Genomic DNA, 19947 nt, shown 5'->3' with positions numbered 1-19947 from the left:
GTTGCAGCAGGAGGTACCAGAGGGTCACGACTCCCAAAATTGACCCTTTCAAGGTGAAGGCACCTTATGTGACCTACCTTAGCAAGGAGGAAGCTACAGGAGAAACAGATGATGGTGGCGGTTGTATAAAAGGAACAGAAACAGGGAGGGAGAAAAAGGTTGGGTTTCAGATCTAATGTTTCATAGTGTTTTACAATTTAGGCTTCATTTTTTATCCAGTTGAAGGTCAGTCCATGGGGCTGTGATTGCTGCCCGTGGAAGGGAAGGCAAGTGGAGCAACTGTACAAAAAAACTTCTGTCCGTGGTGGCCTGTCTCCCTGTGCTCCCCTGACACTCAGTGGAAAAAGCTAAACTCCTCTGCAGGGCAATTCAAATCCGAAAATTAACTCCATGTTCTCCTTTTTCCATCCAAGGGGAATTAGGGACCAGGCCAAAGTTCCCCTTTCTGATTAGTGCCCTCCCTGCTTTTCTTAATACATAGCTTTGTTGGATTAAGTGGGGCTCAGCATGTGAGTTGACCTGGACAGCTGCTGGCAAAGACGTATAAAAGCTACACCTGTGAGGAACAATTGCAAGGAGCGCTGACATGCAGCTCCACAGGCTGCTTTGACTCAGTAGAGGAGGCTTGGCAGTAAAGAGCGATGGCTTTATTTGTACACCAGTTTCAGGTGTAAACAACAACTGCTTTATGCAAAACCTTCTGTCCATAAAGCTCTTCTCTTGCTTATGGAGCCATTTAGTAATCACCAAACCCTCTTCAGGTGCAGATGCTTTTTTTTATTCTGAAGACATATATATATCTATTTCCTTTTGATAACTTACTGTTGCTACCAGCAGCTATCACTGACATCTGCTTGAAATAACTCTTCTGGCCTATTTCTTTCTCCTGCTATACGTGTTCGCAATCCTACTGAATTTTAATGTAACCATGGGCAGTGTTGGCTTGTGGCACTGGACTAACTGTGAGTCAAGCGTGAAAATGTGCCTGTACGCAGGCAAGCAACAGTCACACGTGCCATCAGGTGCAGCTGTAAAGGAAAATTAGCTCTGTGTGTCGCCACCACAGGAGAGCCTCTGCTCGTACTCAGGTGCAACTCCCGGAGGTTGCTGAGGCAAGGTGCTGATCATCTTCAGTTCCCAGGAATTGCTATGGCTGGTGAGGCTGGGAGGCTTCATTCCCTGTAGAAGCTTTACGCCTTGTAGTACCCTGGCCCTGCTCCCCAAACCTCTTCTATGCAACTTTTGCAAATCACTCTGAGCCAAAGGCAACAGCTCCAAAGGGGTACTCACTGGATGTGCAAGCACTGCAGGACTTAATGGTGCTATTACGCAGGGCAGGAGTTTGCATTTCCTTTATGCATGCAAAAAGTGCCACCTCCACCAAGGCCCATTAAGGTCTTCCTATCTCCAGCTGATGTTAAATGTACCATTTAGAATACGTGTGACCCTCTCAAAAATACAGGTTACCTCCTGGGCAATTTCCGTAAGTATCCAGGACTCACCAGAGATCATCAGTTCCACTGGCAGCACAAAGCCCCTGCAGCATACATGCAGAGTTGCTTGCAAATCGACCTCAGAGCAAGAAACCCAGGAGGAAGATTCCCAAGCTCTGCAGAGGTTTGCCCATGCTTATAGCCATTTCCAATGGATACCAAAGCCAGGCACAGGCTACACAAATGACTGTGGGAGAATGAGGGCAACTCAGCTGAGTGCTGGGAGCCCTGCATTTAGCTACCAATTCAGAGACTTGAGTTCAGCTTGCTTTGGAGGAGGATCTGAACCCACCTCCAGAGCAAGGCTTCCCACCCACCAGCCTATTTGAGTATCTCCAAATCACATTTATTCACACCATCTTCCTTTGAGCACACGAGGAAAAGCTTGCCAGGGCATTTCTGCTGTTCCAGAGAGTGAGCTGATTATCTGATTGGCTTCTCTTTCTGGCTGTCCTAGAGAATACAGAGGAAGGATCTGAGCCCATTTAGCTCTGAGCAGCAGGTTTTTCAGGACCCTTCCCTGTGCCGCCTCACTCTCCCTTGAGTTAGGGGTCTAACCCAGAGCTTTGCATTCCCGTATGTGGTCAGCGGCCGCTGCACGGAGTGGAGCCCTGGGCAGACGGCATTGGCAGGGACTCATTCAGTAAAACCTCCTCAGCGAGAGGCTATTACCAGCCTTCTCCCCCTTCTGCTTTCTCCCCCTGGCCCTGCCCTCAAAGCCATTTGCTATTACCAGGCTGCTGTTGTCCCTGAAGCAAAACCAGCATGATGCATCTGAACACCTCCCAGGACAAGGTGGCTTCTTGTAAGCCACAGTGTTTAAACTATAGTGTAAGCACCGATGTGGGTGAGGAGTGGATGTCCCATTCCCTTTTGTCGGTTCTGCGAAGGTGAAGGTAACCACTAGCTGGGGATGGATGGGGGGAAGTAGCATCTTACATGATCACAGCCTTAAGCTAAGTGAATAGGAGGCAGAGCCCTACGTATCTCTGAGGTTTAAGCTTAAAATGCTTTACAGGCTCCTGGGAAACAAATGTCATGATGCTGCTGGCAAGTGTTATAGGTAAGTTTTTGATCCTTGTTCTGTTAATGAGGCATCTAATGCACAGGGAGTGTGATCTGTTCTATGATGTACCATCAACCATGCAAAACGTCCCCAGACCAGAGTGGCAATGTCTTGTCTGCACCACTGGGGATGACACTCACAGCAGGACACCTGGTGTTGGATAATGGAGGCCAGAGAGATGCAAAGCCTCCAGGGATCACGCGAAATCTTGCTGATTTTGTTTGGCATAGGGTGCATTCAAGAGTGATCTGCCTGGGGCCGCAGCACAGTCTGTCCAACTCTGTCTGAAACCCATGACCTGACCTCAGGTCTCTGACTCCTGCTTCTGTGCTTGGACTGGGATCTGCTTCCCTTGGCACAAACAAGGGAGCTCAACAGGCTCCATCTTTCCATTTCCCTAAGAACCAAAGAAGTTAATGCTCTTTTTTGAAACATTTGTAATTGGCAGCTCCTGCCAAGTATTAGCAGGCCAGTAAAATCTCTCTACATAAATTGTGTTGTAATTAGCATGGTTTGTTTAATGTCACCTTGTCTGGCTGTCTGAGAAACTGTCTCAAAATGTAAAAACACCACGTTTTTCATTTGAGGGAGTGGAGCCTGACTGCATCAAGACATTTTTATTTCTCTCTATTATTTTACAATGGCCTTTTCAAATCATTCAGGCTGGTGAACCTAAGCCAAGGTAATCAAGAATTCCCAGATAAGGAAAATTACAGCCATAAGACATATAATAACAAGCATCAAAATTTTCTTAATAAAGGTAATATGCTAATAATAATTAATGGATATTGCATTCAGCACACAGGACAACACAGTAAAAACATCCTGATACCCCCAAAATACTTGATATGCATGCAAATAAACCTTTTTAGGGGGAAGCAAGAGAAAAGGTGACAGGAGAAAGTAGTTTGTTTGCTGGAAAGGGGAGTTAGGGCTGACTGACCTCCTTGGTGTCCCTCAGCTCCTGCGCTGGCCTCCCTGAGCTGCGCACCCAGGTCCAAGAGGCAAACACGAGCGAGAGATGGCAATTTTCCCACCAAGTGGCAACAAGGAGAGTAATAGAAAAGCAGTCAAGGGGCACTGGTAAGACTGGAGTGCAACTGGGGAGCAGCACTGTGGCTTCCAAGTGGACTCCAATACATTAAAAAAGCCCCAGCTTGAATGTGGTCCTGTTATTGTCCATCAGTGCCCAGAAAAAGTTCATGACGGGCACAGCAGGAGGAAAACTGGTCAGGTCTTATGCACACTCAGGTGTTGCAACCTGATAAAATGACTCTTATCTTCCCCATCCTGTGAATATCACCAGCAATCTGAGAAAGAGAAAGAGAACAAAAAAATCAGGGAGCCTTTTCAAGCATGAGAAATGTTTTGGGGTGAGAAAGGTGCAGAAGGAGCACTGAATGCCCAGCTCAACACCAGGATTTTTCAACTTTAATCTTTCTTCCAAATGTTCTGCTTTTATTCCAACTAATTGAACGAATGTCTTAAAATTCACAACACAAGCTGAATTTGATTAAATCTAACTTGATTCATATGATAAAGCACTGCAGTTAGAATGCAGCTAGAAAAATACATTATGCTAGGACAAATAAGTACGGTTAACTTCAATAAGTGCAGAGGTAAATTGCTTTTCGCGTGAGATGTGCATTTTTACCTCAGTACAGCTTTAATCAAAGTAAAACATTATAGGGCAAGGGAAAAAAAAAACCCTCACAATATAACATTTTGTCTACTAACCACTCCGTAAAACCTCAAGTTTGAATTGCTAAATAAAGCCAAGGCTGTATGTTAGCTTTCCCCAGTTAGTATGTAAACAATTAAGTTCAGGCAATATCCAGCTATGAACTAATTTATATTTATAACAGATCAAAAATCACAGATAGTCAATGTGAATGCAAGCTGTCCATCAGAAGTTTGTCTGCCACTGAAACTTTCACTGGAAGGGGAAGAATGGAACTAAATACAAGTATTTAAATGGAGTTTGCATTCACACTTATGGCAATGTTTTCACAGCCAAATGAAAAAGAATGTAAACTAAGCATAGCTAATAAATGGGATAGAAAGTATTAACCTTGCATTTGAGGGGAAGGAATCTTGCTCATTGCTCTTCAGTGGTCTGTAGTTGATGTTATGTGTATCAACACTGGGTGCTTCAAATTCCTGCTTATGGCACATTGCAACCTACCTTCTATTTGGGGAGAGTCTGCTCTTTTTTTGGGGACCAGTGTCAGCATCTTGCTGCTGTTACCTGCTTTGCCTATATGGATGCCTCCTTGTGGTATACTGGGGTCACCTGCAACCCCTTTCTCACAAGACCATAGCTGGAGTTGTACCACCATTTAGGACACAGCAAGCTGGAGGAGGATGGAGTAGCTCTGACACACTGGAGCTCAACCCAGATGCTGGGAAAAAGCTTCATCTTTGATTGCATCTGGCACTTCCCTGTGGCCAGGATGGGAAGATACTGATGAGGCAGCTTCCAATAGAGCCTTGAAAGAGTTTCATACTCCCATATTTCTGCATGCTGCAGGAGGGTACTGCCTAACACATAGTCAGGGGGAGACTCAGGCTCTCCAAGGGGACACCTGACCGTGTTAAAAGCAGATGACATACAAACTACATGCTTCCTTGTTCACTGCAAGGCTGGGAAAGACTCCTCCAGCTCCAGCATACCCTCTTTGCAGGTCTCCTCCTTAGCTTGCCAGTTGGGCACCACAGCCAGCCAGTGTAACTGTAGAAGAGGAAGCATCACTGGAGGGTAGAAGTCATGTCCTTCAGGTTTCCCACACCAAAAAAGAAGCCCTACACATCAGACATGTCTGCTGCCCTTACCACTGTAGTCAGCATAACCCCCATGGCCCCCAGCCCCCAGTCTGACCCAGGGAGGGCATGGGAGGTATGTTTCAGCCACTAGTTCTGAGAGGATCTGTGTGGCCACATTGTGGGAGATGTAGCAACCTGGAGAGCCACCAGAAATGCCTCGAGAAAACTAGTATGTAGTTCTCTACCACACTGTGTCAGCTGGAGTAAAAATAAACTAAAGCAAATGTGTAAAGCCTGGAGTTTAGTTAAATGTTTGGTAGAGGCAGAGATGAGAGTTCATTAGACAGAAGACAGTCTGGACAGTTTAGCACCAAGGACCACATACAATCATTTCTCAGAAGATGTAAGGTGTTTGTTGTCTCATCATTCAGCATGCTTTTTACTGATTATACAGCCAGAAACATCTTAGCCCAGATTTTGTGTGAGAATTTTAGCTTCTTGGAGGCAAGAAAAGGGGGGACACAACACCCTTTGGTCTCTGCAAGTACAAAACTGTTTTGCACAGAAACTAATTCTGGCATGATGGAAAGGTGATGTGTGCTCTCAGGCATCCTTCACATTCAACGCTGATCTCAAGGGAGACCTTTGCATGGCCTAACTTTGGGCACCTAGCTTTAAGCCTGAGATGTAAGGCTAACCAGCTGTGGAGCCAGTGGAGAGAGATAGACACTTCCTTCCAGGGGGGTTTCACAGCACCAAGGGCAGGGTCCTGTGCTGGGGCACCTGGCCAGCCAGAAACTCCAGCCTGGGAATCAGGCATCCTCCTGGACAGATAGAGGATACAGAGGTGTGAACAAGCTGGTGCCTCCCACTGCACAGAGAGGTCCTCACCAGCTGATGTAAACCAGGGCTTACAGCCTTGCCAACAGACTACTGAATCTCCTTTATTATTGATGGCTAGCCCTGGAAAGAAAAGGCGTAGAGAAAAGGTGACCAGCGCTCTCTTTGCAGAGGTAGATGAGCAGCTCCAGTTACCTCTTACTGTCCCCTAAAGCTTTGGCACAGGCTTGGGGACCCTGGAAGCCAAACCCACTGCAGAGGTGGCCTGAGATAAGGCCACAGCCCACCTGAGAAGACAGGAGAGCACCGAGGGGAAATACAGACAATTTCTGCTTCGCAGGACCCTCTCTTCCTCCTTTGGGATGGACCTAGTACCTCTGCATATAACTACATGCCTCCTGATTTCACAGGGAGCCCTGGATCAGTTCCCAGGAGGGAAATCGTGTGCAGAGGTTCATGGGTGGTAAAGGCTGAGAGACAATTTGTTTTCTCTGCCTTCCCTCTGCTCTTCCCTGTGGCCTCATCCCTGGCACATGGCAAAGCACAGCCCCTGCCTCCCTGTGCCAGAAGCCCAGTAGGGAGGGGAGGCAGGAGCTGCAGCAAAAGCACGGTCTTCTGGTGCTCCCGGGACATGGGCTGAGCACATCTGACTGACCGTGGCCCCTTAGGCATGATCTCTGCTACCTTTATCTGGCCAGTACCTTATCTTGAGGCAGGAATGCCTCCCACACCGAGGGGAGCGTTGTCGCACAAGGACTTGAACTGATGCTTTAACATTCCACCTTGTTTCTACTATTTTTGGAGACTGTCTAAAGGAGTGAAGCACGTGCATCTGACTCCAGCTGAAATTCAGCAAATCTCACTAGTCTTCAGAAAATGGGTTTGTTGCCTATGGGATAATTTTTAATCTCCCACATCCAGTGACCCAGATACTTCTCATGTCAGGACCAGGAGGTCTTAAGTGCAGAGATACATGTTCCGTTCTGTGTAGCACCTCCTCCTCCTCCACCTTCCTTCAGCAAAGGGTCTACCATCTCTGTCTCTTGGAGATCAACCAAGGTTTTCTGCTCCATGTTTTCAGCTGTGATTTTATTCACGTCCTTCCTATTAGACCCAGAAAGTCAATTTTTCTCTTTCCAGCCCCTCAGTTTTATTAGTGCACAAGTGTGTTGGTTGCACAGAGCCTCGCAAGTGATGGGATTTAACTGAAAGCATTTCATCCAGCCAGATCAGAATCTACCTCTTCTTGACTACACACATATCACTGCCTCAAAATGCAATACTTCATGTAATTTTGATTCTGTCAGGAAAGGCTGCACTGAAAATCTCATCTGGGCTTGTTAGTGATACATTGACTTAAACTACCTGGTTTAAAGAAAGCTAAGAAAACAAAGCAAGAAAAACGCAAATCTCCCAATGAGAGCCAGCCCTTTCAAAAGAGAATGAGCAATTTTGGGAATAGAAGTATTTTCAGTCTAAGGGAGATAGATATTGTGTATTTCAACAAAGCCAAAATATTTCTGGATTATGTAGTCTTAATAATTCAGTTTTTAGTAAGTGTAGTTAGTGCCACAGTCTGAAACCACATCAGTAAAAACTGATGACTCACCTCAAGTTGTCTGTAACCAGGTCTTAGCTGCAGCCCCCAAACAGTTTAAGCTATGCCAGTTGTAAAACACCTTAGAAAATTTCCCCAGTGCAGGCAGGCTTGAAGAAGAAAAGAGTCTATTGCAATTCATGTCAGTGAAAAACACATGATATTAAGTTGCTCCCTGGAGCCATTGCTAAATGAATAATGGATAAACAATGTCAGTGACCCACCCCCCGCCCTTAACTCAGGCCCAAGAAAAAACACCAGTGGTTGAAGGTTTCGTTCAGCCTGGTGTGAAACTTCCCAACAGGATGAGTCCCAGGCAGAAAGAGGTATCTGCCACTGCTTTATATACGGATTACTTTCCCTATGACCACTCACTTCCCTGTAAATTTTTTCTGCTCTGTGGATTTACACACTAAAAATATGCAATAGCGAAGGAATATAAACTCTCACTTTGTGGTATCGCTGGCTCGCATATTGCAGCTCAGCAGTCATGGACAGCATCCAGCATTAACGCTCAAAGGGACCTGCCGTATTTATGACTTCTCCAGCCTCACAAGAGCAAGGAAGGCTGGCGAACAGTGATTGAAGCACAGTTGAATGAAATGCATAATATAAAGAGGGCAAAAATCAAATATTTCTTGAGTCTGAATTCCTAAAGAAATGAGGTTTATGCAATCCTGCTTGTCTGGGCAAGGATGTGTGTGGCAGGTTGCTCCTTCCACAAACCCCACGTTGGAGTCTGATCCCACTGACCTGCTGTCAATGACTTTTGACAGGGGGGTCCGCAGTCTTGGAGGCAATTCAGTTTGTCCATACTGGATGGAAACAGATGCTTATGCTTGACAGGTGGAAAGGCTAATAAACTCATCCTTTATTAGACATCGGACTATGAAGAAAGAGCAGAGGTTTTTGAAAACTGCACCCACTCATTCTGCAGCCCACAGAAGTTCCCCTCCATGGCTTGAAATGGCTATTGCCAGGCTGAAAAAAAAAAAATCTCTGCGTGTATTTCAAATGCATTTGCCAGCTTCTTCAGAAAAAAAAATTCTGGTGTGCAGGTCGCCCGGGAAGAGGTGGCTACGGTCACAGAGTCTGATTCTGCCACCCGCTGGTTTCTCTGAAACTATCAGCAGATGCAGATGCTCCTTCATGGGAACAAGGTGGCCATCACCCAGCCCAGGCTTTGCTGAGGGTGTTACGTGTCGCATGGGGGAATATTCTCTTCTCTGACCAGGTAACACAGGCAGCACTCACACGGCATGTGCTGCTTCTTGTGAATTACACCAGTGCACGTGCAATATGTGAAGCGGGTGCTTGACTCTAAAGTATCTGTTTTTTAATTTGTGGTAGTGAAATTCAGACTTCTCAGTAAGCGGAGAAAGTGAACATCACCACATCTGCAAGGTGGACAAATAGCATTGGAAAGGTTTTCCAAGCTGTGCCCTGCCACATAGTGAATGATGTTTGCATTTCACAGACCCATAACTGGCAAAATTGTGTTTTGGGAGGAGGGATTTTCAAAAATCTACAGTTAGTTAGAAGACTGTCTTGCAAGATCTACAATTTTATACATATCCAAATGGTGCTGCTTCCATTAAGAAGATCCCCAAATATGCTGATTTCCACAGTAGGCAAAGAAATACATAATAATGAATGCAATGGCATCAAAGACTGTCAATTACCTGTGTTTATAACTAATGTGATCATGGCGCAGCAGTGATAAGTGGATATTCACTGCTTCTTATTGCAAACAATAGCAGTGCTCAGGTTTTTGCATCCATGTTCATAAAATAATAAGAAGGGACAATTTTCAAAACAGTGGCTAATATCAAATGCCTCCATCCGGAGAAGGCTGTGAGCTCACTGTCTGATGTTCAGAGGTGAAAAAGCACCAGCAGCTTTCATTTCATCACTTTGAAAATCAGATCACTTGCTCCAGGGCTGCTGTGATTGATAATGCCAGTGCTTGCCTCAGAAATGTCCATGCTCACACCTCTGTGAAGAATATCCAGAACAGTAGTCCAGGACTAGGAAAGAAGTTTTGGCTTACAGTGCATCTGAACAAAGTGGAGCTCACACCAGGGTACTGATTATTTCGGGTCTGTGGAATTGAAGAAAGCCCTCTCTCCCCACATGCAGTATCAGCTTTCACTCAAAAAACCTCCCAAACAGTAAAAACTTTTGACTTGATTGCAGCCGCTAAAGCAAGATTAAACATATAACCAATGCGTAAACTGAGATCCCTTTGACTCTGAAGAGAGCCTGAAGCAATGATTCAAAACTACATGAACTTTCAACTTGGAGGCTGTGAGCTCTTCAGTTGTGAAGCTGTGCTTTTTCAAGCTTCTTTTTTTCTTTTTTTTTCTTTTTTTTTTTTTTTTTTTTTTGGCTACAGGGTTCATTATTTTGCAGAGGATGGGTCTTTCTGCCCTGCAGGGATCTATCTATCACTGCTGACTCTCTGCATCTTCTCCACATGGAAGAAGTAATTGGATTGTACTTTCTGCACATGACCAAGACAGCAGGGAAACCCAGAGCTGTAGGTCAGAGAACTAAGCTGTCCAGAGGGTAGGGAAGCATCTGATGCTTATGAAAACTAAATATCTGAGTCTAACCGCAAGATCTTTCTTTTCTTTCCATGGAGGCGTTAGGACATGCTGAACTGCATTCATCAGACTGCACTGGAACTTGGGAAGGTCTGTGGAGCCTTTAGGGAGCAGAGGAAAACATAACCACCCAAATAATCCCTGCTGAAAACCAGCCCAGAGGCATTAAATGTCTGTGAATATACAAAACAATAAGCCGTGCTATGGGATCCTAGCAGTTAGGGACATTTCTTAAAATTACAATACAGAGACATTACTGCAAAATATAGTGGCGTTTTTACAATGTTAGGGCCTCCATGTGGTAACACATAGCTGGGGCACATGATTATGCAGGAGCAACTGCAACCCTTCAGCCCAGAAAAAAGAAAAAAAAAATGCAGTTATTTCATACATTTCCAGATAGGGTTGTATTTATTATTATGCCGTTACAAAATGCCATGTTGTAACCTTAAGCGTTGTGCTGTTTCTTTATTCCTAAAGACCAGAATCCTGACATTATCATGTTCCTTGGAGTGATCTGGGGAAAGTGATGAGATTGCCAAGACTTTATGCTGTAAGTCTTTAAGATTTTAGTAGATTTATTCTTTTCCTTCAAATGAATGCCTGCTTGCCATTGTCAGCCCTGCACTGCTTGTTCCCCCCTCCACCCCCTTAGATCCAAGCTTAAAAAAAGAAGCTGTTTGGAGTGTGATGTAATGCTTGCAGCTATGTTAGAGAAACTGTACTATTCTGGGAGCACTCAGGCTTCTCCAAACAGCTCTTCCAGTTGTAACATCATGCGTGGTTTTCATCTCAGCTGTAAGAACTTTCATTGGTCTCCTACCAAGCCCCACCAGACAAAACCCAAGTGCTGGCTGATCTCCTGCAAGGCCCAAGGAATGTGTGCATGTGTGTGTGTATGTGTGTGTGTGACTGCGTGCACATGGGTGTATGCACACACACTCATTTATTCGCATGAAGGAGAGGTTTAACGGTCAGCTTTGAAATGCGCCCCCGACCCCATTACAGCAGATTCATCCTGCTGGTCAGATTTAGACTAGTGGCTGGCTTGCTCTAACATACAGCACTGAAACAGCTTTGCAGACCTGAACTGCTGAAAGGCATACCAGTGGGATGCGTTGCTTTGCTCTGGACAAGCCATCATCTCCCTCCCTCCCTGCAGTGGAGGCAGACAAGGGTGGTACGTGCCCGTACGAGGGTCTGTGCCTCAGGAGAACCCCCACCTAGGTTGTGCCATGTCAGACTTGTGTGAGGACTACTTTGCACGGGGAACGGACTGTGCTACACCAGAATGGCACCCCAAAACTTGCCTTCAGCAGCAGCAGGGTTTTTTACGCAGGCTGATTTGCGCCCTTCTCCTCAATAAATATTTGCATCAACCTTGACTGGAATAAAAGCACTGACGCATGGGGAAAACTGTCTGCTATTATTTTCCACTTATAAAGAACACAAATATGCATGATGAGCCAAATTCTCCTATTGCAAAGATTATTTGTTACATGAAACAGCTAGAGCAGCAGAAATAAATCGTTCCTGGAATTTATGAGGAAAAAGATTGTTCTTTACAGCAGCAAAACACCACCATTGCCCCACTCAGCGTATTAACATTCACAGTAAAAGATGGAAGTTGCAAAAATGTGGGAGAGTACGATCAAATCAGTATTTCTTAAACAGTTTTGGAGAGTGCAAGCTGATATTTTGGAATAGTAACGGAAAGTGTACAATGTTCTGAGTTGTCAGAGTTTTTGAGGGGCCAGATTCAAAGATCTGCATCACTTAATGCCTCCCAAACTCCAGCTGAATGGAAAATGAACAAACAGGACAACTCAGGGTGTTGTACTTACAAGTTGGATGAGTTATGTTTTGTTTTCTTTTTTAAGCAAATCCATAATTTAAATGCTACTGTGATGGAAAACTAAAATTACACAGTACCATACACAGATCTCCTACGGATAGTATGAGTTGGCGCATATGTGCGTGCATGTGTTTGTGTTGTAATTTAAAACACACCATCATCCCAAGCTAAAAAAGTTTAGGGACCTTCTCTGAGAGAAAGTCTTCACCTCAGAAAGAGGACCCGTGGTAATGAACATCAATGTGGCAGACAGAAATAGCATTTAAACCTTTACCAGCAAGATATGGAACATCAAAGAAATTAAATTGATCTTCCTGCCTTCCATCCCAAACATCGCTGCTCCAAGACCAGCCTCCCTTTCTCTGTGCTGACAACTATGTGGTGTTTCTTGTCCCCCCCCATCAGCGTACACTGCAGGCCGTCTTTGCGACCACCTTCTCTCTCCATCTCCACACATCTGAGCTACAGTCGAAGGTTTGGATTAACAGGAGCAGAATTTTGCATGGGCAGTGATGCTGTGAAATACTGTGAAACCAAAGAAATGCAGACCTTTAGCTTGTGAGCAGCCACAGATACTGGGATTTCAGTATGCAGCATGGCTGAAGCTAAACTTGGTATCATAACAAAGCGTGGGTCTAAATAAAAACTGCCTTAAAATCCCAGGAGATTTGCTTCTTCTACGTGATGACAGTTGTTAGAGAGTAGCTCTCCTACAGAAACAACCATACCAAATATAGCGTGCTGGAGTAAATGCAAGAGGCAACGCTGGAAGAAAACTAAAAATGTTTTGCTTGCGCTCTGAATGTAACCCTATTTCTGCAAGAGGCCATGGATACCATATCTGCAGGTATTTGTGCCTCTAGCTCTGTGATTCCCTCAGTTACTAACACAACACAGCCATTTTCAGAAGCTCCAGGTCTTTCTTGAGGTCACGCTTTGGACTGGGAGACTCCTTCATGCGCCAGCCCCAGAGAAGCCGGTGAGCAATTTTCTCTCCCAGATGACTGCCAACTGCTTTGAAGGGAGGCCACTAGGAGACCCTATTTATGTCACCTTTTCTGCTGGTCTGCTATTGATCAGTTGCATAGCTAGTCTTGATTTAGTATTCATGCAGGAAGCAAGATGCAACTAGGAGAGGAAGCAGCCAAGCAAAGTAATGCAGACATTTGCCCACTTTACCACAATGGTGTATTTTCTGGCAACTTTTCTGCTGCTGCATTCCTCCGACGTGCTCAGGATGGCACGTGGGTCCCTCATGCAGCTGCTGTGACCTGCAGGAACTTTGCAGACATGTACAAGCTGCAGGACCTGGAAGACAGCAAAGTGGTGACCTTGCCTGGAAGCCTAGATACACCAAAGCCAAAGGCAAAGCTCCTCCTGTCCACAGAAAGCCCGGATTTTCACCTGCAGGTTTCAAAGCATAGCATGCAGCGGCACTTGCAAGGGAGCTTCTAGGAAGATTCATTCCTTGGCCTTTTTATTCCACACAGGCTTCCTCCCCTGCATCTTCTTTTTTGGTGGTTTTTTATGTTGTTGTGTTTGGACCCATTCAAACTTCAGCACACAAAGTAGAACTCAGTAAGCCCCCTTGTATGTAAGTACAAAACACTAGCTAGAAATGGTTTTGATTGAAGCTGGGCCAGCTTTCACCTGCCCCGATCCATAACCCTTTCAGCAACCCTGAGGAACGATCTTGTGGGAAAATGCTGCAACCAGCCGAGTCTGGTGCAATTTCTTGGCAAGCTAGATGAAAACACAGCCACACTGCTAAATGCTGCTGCTGGGCTGTGAGAGGGATAAGATGTCCGAATGCTTTCATGCCCCCACAGAGTAAGTGTTTCCACCCTGCAAAATGTGGGTCTCACTTGCTATGGGGCAGGGACAGAAACTGCCACCCTGGTGAGCAATGTCTTCCCTAATGACCCTTGCTATAACACACCCCTATGGGTGCCAGTGGGAGCTTTGCCTAAATAAAAGCTAGACTTCGGACTGCTACAAAACAGGAGATGTCCTAGGGGAGTTTGCACGCCTCCAAGCGATGGATGGGCAGCCCGCGCCGGCTGGGGCTGCCAGCGCTATGGAGCTTGCCTGAGGCTTAAAACATAATCAACAGTCTAGGCTATAAGCCTGCACCATTTCATTGTAAAATTAAAGTAAATTTCTGAGCAATAAGAGCACATTCACGCTTGGAAACCATAGAGCACTTAGCATCTTTTGCAATTTCAGTGCTAGAAAAAAGAAGGGGACAAAGCGCCAGGAAATATTGTTTCTTGGCTGAACTCTTGTAGACCAAGTTTTGGTTTTTTTGTGTGACTCAGTGGTAAACTTCTGAACAAAGAGCTTTATGATGTAGAGGCAGCACTGTCAAAAGCATTTAACTCTAGCGGTACTGGAGATGGTTTTGAAAACTTCTGGCATCTTTTCTTTCCTCCTTACAGCAGTGCTTGTAAATGGATTGAAACCTTCCTTGGGGATTTCTGTAACAAAGTGGGTAAAAATTTAAGTGCTTTGTAATCTCTATGGGAAGACTTAGTATCAGGTAGAGTAGATAATTTGAATTACTTAGAGCAATCATGCTTTTGAAAGCTTTATTTCATTCTTGTGAAAACTAGTTTGTAGCAAAATTACCTTCCAAAATCTTCTTTGCATGCTCCCCTAATGAACTTCTGATTTACACGTAGTTTGTAGATATGACTTCTCTCTCCCAGTGTAGTTTTATTCCATTTATTCAAGGCAGATTTCTGTTTTAGGGGGAAATATTATGTAGTGTGGATAGCTGCTGTGGAGGAATTATTGCAAATATCTCATTTGTAACGCTTTTGTTCTTCCACTCAGAAACCCCACATTTCACTCCTCCATGGAGGAGAGAATATTGTGTTTGACTTATTACAAAGCCTAAAGCATTCTTAAGATTGACTGCAACTAATCACTAAAATATGCCTTCTCATTTCAGAATAGTTTTAACTCTTTAACATGGGAAAAGTGCTTCCTACTTCAAAATCTATTTAACTTCTAATTTTTTTCCCCAAAGGTTAGGACTGGACCTATGTGCCTCCCTCATCAGCATGCCCATTAATGTCATCAAGACTAAAGCCATGAGGAAGATGAGGCCTCCAGTGCCCAACAGTGAAAGCATGGTAGTACAAGGCTCGAAACCAAAAGTGACCAGACTTCAGACAAAGCTGCTGGGGTCTCCACCCAGGTGTCTGACACCAGTCCCACCAAGGTGGATGTGAAACTGTCTCACAACTCAGCCTCTTCTCCCCAATCCCTGAGCATGCAGCTTCCACCATGACATATCACATCTTTGCCTCTCCAGGTAAGGCTGGGGTAGCAGTATGAGAGTTGGACAATTTTTGTCACCTTTTGACATACAGTAACTTTGCTATTTTTTCCATTCTGATTTTTTTTTTGTCATGGCAGCTGCTGCACTCAAATATCTATGATACAATTTATTTATGTAGTGTTTTCAGATGATACAGGACTATGGGCTGGAATGAGTAGTTTATTGAAGGATAATGCCTCAGAAAGGGACGTCAGATACTGTGCTGTGGTTTAGAAAACTGACCACTAATCTAATGTTGTTTTCCAACAAGCCACTCTGAGTTACAGGATGGAATAAAAGTCGTCTCAGAAAAAATAAGTGAAATAAGCTTGTGCTTCAGGGCATAAACAAGCTTCATAAAAGGTTGGGATAGGAATAATATCCCCTTCTGACACATTACTTTATAATTACAGAATATGGGACTGCTTGCATCTTTCTCTGAGGGGTCTAGTGCTGGCACTTTTAGATACTAGGTAAGTAATTTTTAAAATTTATAGATCCTTCAACTTCTAACAGTGGAAATAACAGGCTTTCAAGGACATTTTACACAAGTCAATTGCTATGTAGAGACCAAGAACTTCATTTTCTCAATCACATTTCATGACCGCATTAGAGGTAGTCCACAGATGCCCAGGGACCAATGAACCACATGATGAAAACCACAAGACAACTCAGACCAGGAATCAGAGTCTGTCTGACAGTTTTCTAACACCTGATGTCTCTAAATCAAGGCTGGATTTTTTTTTTTTCTTGCAGAAGACATGCTTCAATTCAGCTAGAAAATATGAGCTTCAGGAAAGAACTTAGAAGTCTGTGGCAAGCCTATAAGGACTGATGTACAACATGATTGTGATGTTTAATTCTAGACTGAAAATCAACGATGATTCTACAAAGTTCCATAGTTCTAAGAAAATAAAGACAAATATACAACCATGTTGGCAAATGATGTGCAGCCTTCTCCAGGCACAGAAGCCCCACACCTGCGGGAAGGGTGTTCCCAGGATGATGTCACCTACGTGTATCACGAAGGAATTTTCTCCTTTGCTGCTCAGATGAGGGTTTTTAATGATTGCCTCCCATTTACTCCACAACATTTAATTGCTGAGTAACTTGAGACTTCTTCACACCATTTGAGTTTGATGGCATGTATGAGTAATGCAGAGACCTTTCTTTCCTGTGGGAAATCAAGAAAATAATTCATTCTTTCACTCAGTAATTCAACTGAATCCAATTTGGGTTCATTCTTTTAGGAAATGTGTTTAGCTAATTCTGGCAAATTAAAATATGAAAGGAAAAACGTCACTAATACTGACCATCTTGACATCACAGTTCTTAGTTCTTTCATACCATTCTTCCTCCACCAACAATTTTATTTTGCCGAGGGAGAAACTAGCATAAAGTCTTAGAAGGATTAAGTCACATCCGCAATTTCTGCATATTACTAAACACTAGCACGTGTATATATACATGAAACAAAACCTCAACAATGCACTTTTCATGTTGATTTGGCTTTTTGGTTTCATTTGTGAGCTTTTATTCTGTTTCTTTTCCTTACATTTACTTTAGTGTCTATTTGCCAGATGCATTGTATGCACAGAAAAAGGCGTAATAACAGAACAGGAGTGTCAGCTGCACTCTGTGTCCTTAAGAGACAAAGAACAAATATTATTTGGAAATTTCTATGGCACAGGGCCCTCCCAGCAGCTGCTGATCTCACTCCTATTCCTCACATGCGGTTGTTAACACAGGGACGCATAAGGGAACAGCCGAGGACTGGAGAGGCCAAGACCAAAGTGAATATTGATTCCGTTCTTCCTCGGTGTGACTAGCTGCTTAGAAAACATTGATCACTAGTGCAGCCTTGAGAGAAGGCTGGATGAATTCATGGAAGAGGAAACCCACTGAGAGGTACTAAATATACAGAAAACAAGTCTGGCTCAGGATGTGTCTGGGCCACAAATGGCTGCAAAGTACTTGGAGGAGAGGGAAAATGCTGCTTGTGCTTGTCTGGTCTCATGCTCCTCCTTTCAACATCAGCTTTTGGGCGTTGGCATTAGTTGTTCTTATTTCATTATCCTTTTATTTACTGTTGGAAGGAGGTGAGGACTGGAAGTTGCCCAGGACACTGGCTGCAGCCCGCCGGGAGACCCCTCTTTCCCCAGGGCTGGCTGCAGCACAACGTATTGACTGGCATTGCAGCTGCCCATTAAGCATGCCTCATAACCAGCACAAATTTTCCAAAATACCTAAATGGCTTGAAACTGCAGGTTCTATTGGCCAAGCTCAAGTGACTTGCATATATTGGGAAACTGCTTCCAGTTCGCTTTCTCTCTTTTTGTCTCTCTCCCTGTGTTTGTGCATTTTCAGTTATACAGAAATATACCATCAAGCTCAACTTCTCTTTATTTAAGCAGGTGAGGAACAGTGAGCTTCAAACTTCGACAGAACTGCACAATACCTGGAAATATTTTAACTCAAGCCACTCTTTCTCTGATAGAAAAGCACATATTCCTTATTAATTCTCAGAGTCACATTAACTGGTGACTCCTTGTCCCCATAAGCATAGCACACTAGATGGATAGACTGCAGCAAAATAAGTCATGTGTTGCATTTAGAGGAAATTATCACCTTTAAAAAAATTTACCTGCCTGCCGAAACTTGGCAAAACAAGAAAGTAAGTTTGGCTCAGTAGACAAAGTAGTTCCTCACTGCCTGACTCCCCTCCTGGCTGCTGGGAATGCCTGGCATGTCAGGTAACACATGCTGAGCAACAGGCAAAAAGCACTTTGTTGCTTGTAAAAATGAAACGAGCTCCTTATTGAAAAAAGCTATTTTTGGAGGTACTGCAGCTTCCGACGACGCTGTAACCATGCTGCTCAACCATCATGCAGAGCCCAGGTGCCTGGGAGAGGCCAGCTTTAAGCAGCATCGGTAGATACGTGTATAACAGGGACCTCTGCAGTCCCACAGAGAGAGGTCCAGCTGCTTTCTGCCAGAGCATCCTACAGCTATCTTTCCTCACTGACACAAAACAAGCATTAACAAAATATACCTATTTAATTGTCCACGGTCCGCTAATTCAGGACAGCCCCTGGGACATCCTGTGCTGTTTTGACCTCCAGTTCTCCCCCGACTCATCAGCAACTCTGTTGTTTCATGTTGGTAAATCTTTCAGTTTTGGCTTTGCCCTGCTGGTACCTTCCGCAGCTGTTCTCTCCTGGTTGGACTGCAGCTGACTACCCTCTCATGAGGAATAGTACTGAGGCTGTGGTGATCTGGTGTTACAGGTGCTGTACAATTTCAGATAGGAGGTCTCAAATAGCAGTCTCCTGTCTGTTCAACACCTTCCCAGCTGAATCTCTTTGAAACCTTATCCTCTTCAGCTTGAGGGTGGCATCAGCTGCTCAGGCTCTTTCACACAACAAGATTTGTAACATCTGGCCAATGCCATGGGTTATAACAGTAAATGACACTGCTTACAACAAACATCTCCAGGGTTTTCTCAGTGTTTTCAATCTCTAAATGGTTTTCAGGCCTCCTGTGTCCTGTATCTGTCTATACCACCTTAGAAATGACAATCCTGGTGATTTTGGCATTGAGGATTCCCGTGAGGCTGGTGCAGAGGCTGGTAAGAGGCTGCCCTGACCCTCCGGGGCCAGGAGCATCACATTCTCTCTGTGTTTGGACTGAAACTGGAGAGGCTTTAGAAGGGTCAGACAGACATACATATGATCCAGCTTTCCTCTTTGTGTCATGGGACTTTGTGCACAACTAGCAATTACAGATGCGCCCCTAAAACTCACACCAAGCTTCTGACCTGTTGCCGCACACTATTTTACACAGTGTATCATGTCCAACATGACTGTAATCTATCTTCTGTCTTACTCAGATCCAGCTCTGTCTCCTACTGTTTTAACTCCCCTCCCAGGAATTTCTGTTAGGCAAACTTTTGCTTCCATTATTCAGGCTCAAATCACATCTCACCACCATTTTGCCCCAGATCAAAAACTGCAACCTCACTCCCTTAGCACCTATGGCTCCCAAACACTAGAAAGCTGTTCCGAGGCGGCTGGTCTCTGTGGACATGGGGCAACGAGCTGCGGTGGCTGTACACTTTCCTGTTATTAAAAGCAAACAGACATGTCCAGGTTTTTTTCCAGAGGCCAGGCTGGGCTGCCTCCCTGCCAGCTCGCTCACTGTTTTCCGTGTCTGACAGTGTTCATTGTGGGCATTCCTGCTTGGCCGGAGGATACGCTCCATGGCTCTGCTCAGGCAACCCTGTCTCCCACGTGTTCAGCATATGTTGGATAAATGATGTCAGATCTTTGCTGGAACTATTGGATGGCTATTTAAGAAAAATGCTGGGAGTTAGGACAGACACGTTCTGCAGTGCTCATTGTGG

The 19947-nt window shown here is 44.6% G+C and overlaps 1 long non-coding RNA gene across 2 annotated transcripts in view; it reads left to right on the top strand.

Annotated features, from left to right (window-relative positions):
• The window catches only part of LOC148057423 (uncharacterized), a 75340-nt gene extending 58278 nt beyond the window's left edge, over positions 1–17062 (top strand). For both annotated transcript variants that reach the window (XR_015705232.1, XR_015705233.1), the window contains exons 4-7: positions 10846–10918; positions 15252–15539; positions 15959–16018; positions 16302–17062. This is a non-coding gene — a long non-coding RNA (uncharacterized LOC148057423). The remainder of the gene's footprint in view (positions 1–10845; positions 10919–15251; positions 15540–15958; positions 16019–16301) is intronic.
• The last annotated feature ends 2885 nt before the right edge of the window (positions 17063–19947 follow it).

The sequence above is a fragment of the Nipponia nippon genome, unplaced genomic scaffold (assembly GCF_047370975.1).
Source record: "Nipponia nippon isolate SJK-2023a ecotype South Korea unplaced genomic scaffold, ASM4737097v1 scaffold_1, whole genome shotgun sequence".
Taxonomy (NCBI): domain Eukaryota; kingdom Metazoa; phylum Chordata; class Aves; order Pelecaniformes; family Threskiornithidae; genus Nipponia; species Nipponia nippon.
The sequence above is the reverse complement of the archived record's forward strand: the minus strand, read 5'-3'. Positions and strand labels throughout refer to the sequence as shown.